Here is a 10,327-nt window from a genome sequence, read left to right on the forward strand (position 1 = left end):
ACCAAATGGTCCAATAATTATACTTCTAGATGCCTCTATGTAGAAAAATTCCAGCAAAGGATGAAATATGCCCTGAAAGGGGACAACTTGTAATTTATGGAATTGTTGGAAAAGTCATGACACAGTTTTGCATAGGAAAATAGGAAGATATGTCATGATTTTTCCAATGACCCAATATTAACCCAGTAAAATTAACAAGCTGAAACTTTAAATTATAGTTCACACACTAGCTATAATACACTTTTGTTTTGTGAAATTTTTAAAATATGTCCTAATCTGAAAAAATTTAGTGGTCAAATGATTTAAGAGCATGCTGCATTCTTTATTTTCCTCTAGGAATTTCACATGTTCTTAACACTTGAAAGAAGTTCTGCAGTCAGTAATGTATTTAATTTGTTGAAATCAATATTGGCAAACACATTTGACTCTTAAAAGATTTATTCTAATGGTAAAAGTATAAATATCTAGCCTTTTAAAAATAGTTTGAGAATTTCTGACAGACTATGCACATGTTTCCCATTTTTATTATTTCTAAATTCTGGGAACTTAAATTATTTATCATATTTTACTCAATCATCCATTCACCCCTTACAAATCAATTCAGTAACTGCCTGTGTCAGACACTGCAATTTATACAACTATTGGTAGAGCTGAAATTTGAACACAAATTACTGGCTTCAAAGCTAATATTCTATCTGCTATGATTTTTCTGCTATATCCCAGAGACTGCCATCAAAAATTTATTTGTAACACCAGATATCTCTAAGCCATAATGATGTAGAAATGTAACATACTAATATTTGAAAATGTTAACTGTAAAGTTTGATGACTTTTTCAGATTCCTAAATATGTATAATTAATATTCAAATCCAAGTATAGAACTTCTCTATTGTCTCAGAGTTTCTTTGAGTTTTCTTCAAGCCTCTTTATAGTCAATACTTCTTCCTTCCATATCACAGAAGTTACTACTATTTGAACTATCAGATCTGTCTAATCTGTCTGAAATTTTATACAAAAGGAATAACATGCCATGTAGTCTTTTGTGTCTGACTTCTTTCATGCCACATATTTTCTCTGTCATTCATTCAAATTGCTATCTACTGTTTAATGCCAGTAGGCATTATTTCTTAGCCTGTACAATAAAAGGGATCCAGCTAGATGAACTCTAAGGTCTTCTTGAGTTCTGAGTATGAGAGACTCTTTCTACTCTTTTGCAACGATTAAAGTGCAGGAATTCTGACCTGAATCAGTTGCTATGATACCATAACAATATTGGGTACTGAGGATTTTAATGTGTAACCCAGTGCAAGGATGACTATGTGTGTCTGGACAGGGAGTGTTTTAGGCACCTGTGTTGTGTAACGTTAGAAACTGTTCTTGCTCAGAATGCCCTCACTGACTTCTGAGCCCTCCCACAGCTGACATTCTTCGGGTGTGACTTAATATGTTGAATTGTCCCTATTGCAACTTAAAACGTTATTGATACACAGACTTCAAATAAGATTCTATGCAAAGGTCTTGCCTTACTTTGTTTGGCAATCTCTATATGTCTCCATATGAGTGATCTATGGGGTTAGGCAGACTCATATGCAAATCTGATGCTTTGCTTCTACCTGTAAGACTTGGGCAGGTTGCTAGGTCCACTAAGTCTGTGTTTCTTTACCTGGAAATGGAGATAAGAATATCTACCTCACAGGGTTGTTATGAAGGACTGAAAGAGATAATGTATGCAAAGTTCTCAGAGTGCATGGAACATGGGTGGACCTCAGTCAAGGACAGCTGTTTCCAGCCAAGTCTGTCATCCTGTACTTCTGTGCCTACCGTTTCTTGCTGAAGTTCCAGTTCTTTGGCAGTCCTGTTTGTTCACATTGCTGGGATAAAGGTGGAGGTAAGCAGTGAGTGGTGAACAGTCACAGGATTTTAACTCAGTCCTATAAATGGAGGATTTTAATGGAGAATGGAGGGGCACAGTTAAATGAGAAGAATGAACAGGGTCTGGGGGACGGGACCCTTGGGTTCTCATGACTTCTCTAGTCAAAAAACATTTCATAATCTTGACTGTACGACTAATTTTTTTGAATAAACCAGTTTAATGGTTTAGAGTATGTGTTTTTCATTCAAACACTGTTCTGCCATTTAGTCTCAAATCATTCAAACTCTCCCAAGAGAAACTTCTTAATACGGGAAAGCAATATAGTACAGAAGTTAAGAAAATAAGTCTGGATTCAGATGACCTGGGTTCCCAAATCTCACAAATTATTTATTTTTCTGCTTCTTGACTTCTAGGCTTCTAAAACTATAAAATGGGTCTTTACAAATATTGGTTACCTTTAAAAATACTTCGACTATTCTGTACCTGTCTGGCACAGGATAGTCAGTCAACAAATATTAGCTATTATTCACAAAACAGGCATCATGTTATCTACCTGTTCAGGTCATCAAGGGTAAGTTAAATGGCAGGTACAGATTGTAATAATACTCAAGTCCTATTGCTATATAATCATTGTAATTTATGATAATGAAATGATGAAATTTGAAAAAAAAAGAGTTAGTTATCTGCAGAAAGTTAGTGGGTTTACTACCTTTATAAATGGTTTTCTTTAGGACCAGCAGATGGCATGTTGGTTAAGGGTATGGACTCCCATATAGCTGTTCAAGTCCCGCATCTTGCTTTGTCACTTTCCGTCTCTCTCTCTCTGTCTCACTCTGGTGCGTACATGTGCCCTATAGCAAAATTAAATAATAATAAATAAAATCAAATAACTAATTCTTTTTTCTTTTTAAAGTTTTTATTTATTTATTTCCATGAAAAACAGAGATAGCGAGGTAGAGATGGACACCCCCAACAGGGTACCCCCCCATGCCATCCAGCTCCCCTAGCCTCTGCCAGCCCAAATCATGGGAATGTGCTTGTGCCCGGCATATAGAGGGAGGATTTGAGGCCTTCCCATGTGCTTCCAGTTACATAATTCTGTGCTACCTCCTGACCCTGATTTACTATTTTTTAAATGGAAGCTTGAGAAAAATAACGAATAGGAGAAGCTATATTTATGGTTTATAATACCTGTGTAAAGGAATACTCTTATTTTTATTTTGAAATAGAGAAAGCCAATTGAGAATTATCATCTGACAACAAAATAATAATGATAGTGATAATTAGAATAGTAATAAAATTAATTTTCATGAAGTAATAAATTAGAGAACATATAGTTCTTTCCCAGGGAAGGTCCTTACTTTATGGAGCTTACAGTCTAATGGGAAAGACAAATAGTAAAAAATATAAACACATTCATTAAAAGAGAACACTACGGTTATTATTTAATAAATAAAAAATAAGTGAACCATATCATAGAAAGTGACTGGACTTGGGCATGCAGCTGAGAGGGTCTGCTTTAGAATTTATTGTAAATAAAATTCTGTCTGGAAAAATGATATTTAATTTGAGCCATGTTTATTCAAAAGGAACCAATGCCCCAAATTCTATGGGAGAGGCCTTTCTAGGCAAAAGGCACACTTGTTATTACTGGCTCAAGAGTAAATAAGTTAAAATTTCAGAAAACTACTTGAGGGATTATGGTATTAAATATGTGAGGGGTAGAAACGATAGATACACCTTGACATTGGAAAGATTCGTTAATGCTTTGGAGGCCACACCTGGGAGTTTGGACCTGATTGCACATGTGAGATTTGATGAAAAACAATAAAAAGTTTTTAAGTAGGTGGTTAAAGTGATCTCATTTATATTATGTAGGTGAGGGAATTTCAAAAAGTTCATGGGGAAATGAAATTAAATATGAGTTTATTTCTGTACAACTTTGAAGTCCTTGCATAGTTCTTGCATAATATGCATTTTCCATGAATGCTTTGAAGACCTTCATACACATACAGTTAGACAAATCATGTTTTGGGGGATTTTTGTCTTAGGATATGTGTGTTCACCAGAAAGAGCAAAGGGGGGGAGAGTGAGAAATCACCCCTCCAGGTGGGATGGCTGCACTGCAATCTCTTATCCTCCATTATCCTCTCAGGATTTTCACCATGCATGCACATGTGCCAGGGTCCCCTACTCAAAGCACAGAGTCTGCCTAGGATCCAGCACCTTCACCACCATGCCACTTGCTGGCCCTATGTTTTTCATTTTTAAAAATTTTGATTTGTTATTCACAATCATTGTACCTCTCTATAGCACACAATATGCTTTTCAAGGTATTTATGCAGTATGCCATAATCAAATCACGATATTACCATGAGCCTCATTTTCAACAGAGAACTTTGCAGACTCTTATCGTATGCATACATTTTTAAGATATGATTTCTTCTGTGTTTCTGAGATTACAGGAGCCCACCACCACTGCACTTGGCCTTTAGAGTGAATTGGAAACCTAACCTGGACCCCTCATGCCATCCCAGCCTGTGGAGCACAGCGTCTGGATTAATACTTTTAAAAGATATCTCCTGCTACCATGTGACAAACAGATTGGTATGGAAATCCAAAATGCAGCAAGGAAATTGATGAGGAGATCAGAGCATCAGTCCACAAGGATGCCGATGTCTTAGATCAGTTGGCAACAGTGGGGACAGTCATAGTATGTTACAGAGGAAAAAATAATGGGACCTACTGAAGGGTTAGACAGAAAGGACTCATATGGAATTCTAGGTTTTTTGAGAAAGTGAGTAAAAGTTAAAGACAATTCTTGTGATAAGCTATTGTAATAGAAAATTATGATTGGAGGGTTGATAGACTCACGTCTCAATAGCAGTATCATAGATAGTTTACGGTGAATTTACCATTTGTATTTTGGTGAATGTTTAAGTTATACTGAGGGCCTTCTCTTTAGTTAGCTCATTTTGAATGTTTTAGAAAGGAGTTAGGGAGAATGTCATTGGAGAAAACAAGGAATAAAATAAGAATAACAGCTAATACGTATTGAGAGATTACAATTTCCAGAGACTATTCTAACCACTTTATATATGCATTAACTTATTTAATGTAGATGATTTAATCGTGAGATGATTGTTACTGTGATAAAAAATTTATATATGCATTAACTGAAGCAAGGAGAAGTGAAGTAACTTGTCCAAGTTTATACAGTTAGTGGCAGATGCAAAGTTATATAATTTATCCCCAGAATCTGTGCTTCTCAACATTATGTCTCTACAGAGATTGATCATACTGCAATTCCCTTCTTCCAGTCTTCCAGTTCTCCAGGATCCTTTCACCCACACATGCACCTGGCACATTTTCAGTCCAACTGGGACAGAGGCTCAAACCATGGTTGACACATGGCTTCCAGCTCCACAGTCTGGTATGCTATGGACTGCTTCTTCTTCTTCTTTTTTTTTTTTTTGAGAGATTTTCGCTATAGGACGTGTGCACTCGCCAGACAGAGAGAGACAGAAAGTGAGAAATCACCCCCCGGGGGGATGGTGATGCTGCAATCCCTTCTCCTCCATTCTTCTCTTGGGATCTTGGGCACGCATGCACACGTGCCTGGTGTGAGTTTTAAGCCACCGGGTCTGGGACACGAACCGCGGTTGACTACGTGGGAGTCCAGCAACATAGCCATTACGTTAACTGCTGGTTCCCAGGACTGCTTCTAAACATCATATTCTATTGGCAATCTGCAAGACATCTGATTGGTAGATGTTTTATTTTTATAAAGAAAAGAGCATAAGATAATATATACTAGTATATAGAAGATAGCGTAAGCTCTAGTAGTTAGAATACTAATACATGTGAGCTGAATAAGTCAGTGCTGATTTAGTTAGGATTTGATTGATGTATTTTAAGAAAAAATTTCTCTACTCTTTGCATCTCTACTCAGGAGCCAGAAAACCATCATTCTCACACTAAAGTATTAATCCAAATCACTACCACCTATTCAACGCCTACTATGAGTCAGGCTCTAGTTATAATATTGTAGATATAATACAACAATCCTTACATTACCATCACCTTAACAGATGGAACTAGATAGATGAACTTCCTAAAGCCCCATTGCTATGAAGTATTAGAATGTGCTGTATTCAAACTCAATTTATCTTGCCTAATTTCAAAATCTTTACTCTTTCAACAGTCACAAATGGAGGAAAAAGAAGACATATTCATAAGGTGGTGTCAATGACACAGGACTCACAGAGGTTGATATATAGTCCAATAATAAGCAAAAGTACTATAACATAGCTGTGGAAAATCACAGATGAGTAGAAAGATCTTGATTCTAAGGTTGCATGGGGAAAATGAATGATTTTTGTGGGTGTAAGTCACAAGGTAAGATTTAAAGGAATAATAACAGAACCAGCAGATGGCTTAATGGTTACAGTGCTAGACTCCTACATGGTAAACTGTGATTGGAGTCCTGAACCCAGCAGCTTGAGACTCATACCAGGTGCCTGTACATGTGTGCCCCAAATCCTGAGAAAAAAATGGAGAGGGGATTGTAATGTAGCCATCCCCTCTAGGGGGTGATCTCTCATCATTTTCTGTCTGTCTCTGGCGAGTGTACTCACTCTATAGCAAAAAATCTATTAAAAAAAAAAAAGAAGAAGATCATTACTCTTTTTTGAATACCTACTAAATCCTAAGAACTCTTCTTTTTAGATTTACAATAGTGTAGGTTTTTTTTTATTATTATTTTTTTGAGAGAATTTTGCTATAGGATGTTTGTGCTTGCCAGAGAGACAGAGAGACAGAAAGCAGGAAATCACCCCACAAGGGGGATGGCCATGCCATAACCCCTTCTCCTCCATTCTCTCAGGATTTGGGGCACACAAGCACACATGCCCAGCATGAGTTTTAAGCCTCTGAGTCCAGAACTCTAACTGTAGTCAACTACGTGGGAGTTCAGTGACATAATCATTACTCCATCCACTTGTCCCACAATAGTGTGTTTTAATATAAATAAATGTTGTAATCGATCTATGTCCATCTTGGGAAACTTCTTGTCTGAATCTGAAGACATGGCTCTGCCTGTACCCTGTTCAGTAGCCTGAGGGTCTGGACTGTCTTCTTGTTTGTCCACTAGTCCATTCTGCTCTGCAATTTTTTGCTTTTCTTCAGGAAGTTCCACTTTGGATTGGGGCTTTGAAAATAGAGGGTTACAAACACTTGTCAACTGCTTAATTTTAGTTTCAATCTCTTTTTGTTTTGACAATTAGATCCATAGTCAGACTGCTTATTCTGTAGATTCAGTTTATTATTCATTCACTCCATTGCTTCAACTGTGTTTTTTTCTACCTTCATCACATCAGCAGAATCCAAATGGTCATACTGGTCCTCCTTGGTTTTGAAAGAGCTGGTTACTTTCATATACTGTTAGATTTGTTTCCCTAGTTCTTTCAATAATTTTAGTCTTTCTTCAGACTCCTGGAACTGCATATTAATAAGTTGACCTAGTTTTTTTTTTTTTTTAATTCAGTCAACTTGTCAACATAAACTTGCTTTGGCTGGTCTTCATCATCTTCATACAACCAGTTTTCCATACCCTCTAGTTTCAAAGTATAACTATTATGATCATCTTCACTCACAAACTTCTCATATTCCCCACCAAGTTAGTCTCTCATGTCATACACATGTTCTTCCCCTGTATTCTTTGCATCATTCTGCTCCTTTGTCAATTTATTTTGCATGATCGATCATCTTATGCTCATTTTTCAGTGTATAAGCTGAGTATCTCTTGTCTATCTGCCTTAATAGTTGATTCTCAATGGGCAGGTCTATGGTCCTGGTCTTCACTTTTGCCTTTTTGGCTTGAAGTGGTTGGTCCAACTTTTTGTCTTTTGATCCAGCTTGAGAGGTCTCCATTTCTTTAGCCTCTGTTTATTTTCTGCTGGTGTCTGCTGCTGTTGCTACTCGACATGTAGTTTGCCCTGGTCCACTTGCATCTTCTCTTCCTCCTTCATGTTCTGATCTATTTCCATCAGTTCCTCATTTTGTAATTAGTGTAATAACTCTATGAAATAGTTTAATATCAACTAAGGCTCAGAAAATATTAAGTAATTTGTTGATGTTTTCATGAATAGTAACTAATAGATTCAGGATTCATATTTATTTATTTATCTATTCATTCATTCATGACAGAACACATACTAGAGAGATAAAGATAGATAGAAAGAAAGGACTACCCTCCATAAGGCTCAGCAATGCTCTGATGCTCTTCCTCCAGTCCTCTTGCCTGCCACCTGTGCACAGGCACATGTGCCTGGTATATCTTCAGGCCAATTGAACTGGGGACTTGCATACCAGTCAACATGTGGCTTCCAGCTCTGCAGTATAATATGATGCTGTCTATGCCACAGAAACTAAGCCAGACCTCAGACCTTGATCTGTCTAATTTTAAAGCTCATATTCTTTGCTTTTTTTTTCTTTTAAATATTATAGAAATACAGGTAAAATAAATTATGCCAGGTTTGGGAGTAATGAAGTCTTGGCAATAGGCTAGAGCTAGCAGAAACAGCTAATGTCAATCCCATTTTACATGAGGAAACATGTATGAGCTGTCTTTCTGATTTGCCTTTTATTTTTTTCCTTAAAAAATACCGTGGGTGGCACATTCTGACATGCTCTGAGTGTTCTCACAGTACGTTGGTATACATCTTTCTCTCTTTTGTTTATGTGGGTTCGGTACCTGATCAAGAAATGAGCTTTCTAAGTGTTTTGGGGAGAAGAGTACATCAAAATTGAGAGGGGTTAAAACTTTAATTGGGTTTTAAGAGGTAGAAGAAATTTCAATACAATGTGTTGGAAGTGGCTAAAACAATAAAAAAAATGAACTTGCTCACATGGACACATAGAAAGGGAAAGAAATTCAATCCTAGAGTCAGAATGGGGATGATTTAGCCTTGCTGTGACACTTCCTAAAAATTTTATCATGACACTGAAATTTTTGGAGCTATCTTCCTCCACAGTAAAAGGCAATAAAAAACATTGATTTCACGGAGTTGTTAGAAGTATGAATAATTAAGGCCACAGTGTTTTGTAATGTTTGTGGTCAGCATTAATAACAGAAACTTTTTATCCAGGACCAGACAACTTCCACAATTTAAAATATATCCCAGGTATTTAAAAATTTTAATTTTAGGGGAATAAAATATAAAAAATGTTTCTTAAGACTTCACTGTCTTTTGAGGCTCTGACAGGTACTGTAGTTATAGAAATGTGTAAGCAATTAATAACTTAATCATTAAAGTACTGTATAAAGTGAGAACCTAATTGCTTTGTGTGTGCTAGGGGAGGTTGTGGGAGGGAGCATCCCTGAAGTCCAGTGGACACAGAAGATTCCATATAGTAAATGGAACTCAGTTCCACTTACAGTTTAAGGTCATAAGCAAATTCCTTGATTCATACTCTGCTCTCGAAATAACTTTGCAACAAAATTGGAAAGAAAATACGGATCAACTTACTTTTTCTTCTTATTTTTTAAAATTTGTTAAGGAGTGCATGCATTCATTGGAAAGAGAGAGGAGAAAGAGAAAGAGAGATAGAGAGAGAAAGAGAGAGAGCACCTTTCATGGGGGTGGCCATGCTGTACCATGCTGCAATCCTTTTTTCCCCATTTCTCCTTCAGGATTTTGGGGATGCATGCAGGTGCAAATACACATGGTGTGTTTTTTCAAACTGCTTGGTCCGGGACTCAAATTGTATAGTCAACCATGTGGAATTTTGTCATTTTAACCACTATGCCACTAGCTGGTCTGAATCAATTAATGGTATGCCCTAATTTCACAGGTATGAAAACTGAGGTTCAGAGAAGTCAGTTTTCCTAGAATCTAGCTTTTTTAGGTGATGAAATCAGTACTCAGGTCTGAATATTTCTGACTTTCAGGTCACTGTACCTCAGTACTTGGTTCCTTTTCTGTAGGGAATTGTTTCCTTGGGAGACTCCTGAAAGAGTGTATTCTGTCATGTTTATGTCACTGTTTATATCCATGTGATTTCAAATGCTTTTTAACACAAGGCAAGGTGGAAATAAATTAGTAAATGAGGATAAATAGATATGAGTAGTCCTGGGAAAAATGCTATTCTTTAAATATAAGGAAATCCCATAGCATGAATCATACTTCATACTATTCATGTTATAACCTGGTCTTGGAGGTTTAATGGATATAAAAGATGGTGTCATTTAACTTTTTAAAAAAGGAAGAAGTGGAATATGGGATAGGTGGCAAAGAATATTACTTATCGATCATTTTTATTTGCCAGTTATTGGACTCAATTCCATTTTAACTATCACATTATTTTCTGATAATAATGCCATCATTTCTTCTTATACAGACATTCATGTACTTAGTAAGCAGAGAAGGCAAGTTCAAAGGCATGCACTCTTTC

General features: G+C 36.6%; 1 pseudogene; it reads right to left on the minus strand.

The window, feature by feature from the left end:
* Positions 1–1,701: 1,701 nt before the first annotated feature.
* On the minus strand, positions 1,702–7,938 carry LOC102500964 (heat shock 70 kDa protein 4 pseudogene; annotated as a pseudogene).
* Positions 7,939–10,327: the final 2,389 nt, after the last annotated feature.

The sequence above is a fragment of the Tupaia chinensis genome, unplaced genomic scaffold (assembly GCF_000334495.1).
Source record: "Tupaia chinensis unplaced genomic scaffold, TupChi_1.0 Scaffold000228_1, whole genome shotgun sequence".
Lineage (NCBI taxonomy): Eukaryota > Metazoa > Chordata > Mammalia > Scandentia > Tupaiidae > Tupaia > Tupaia belangeri.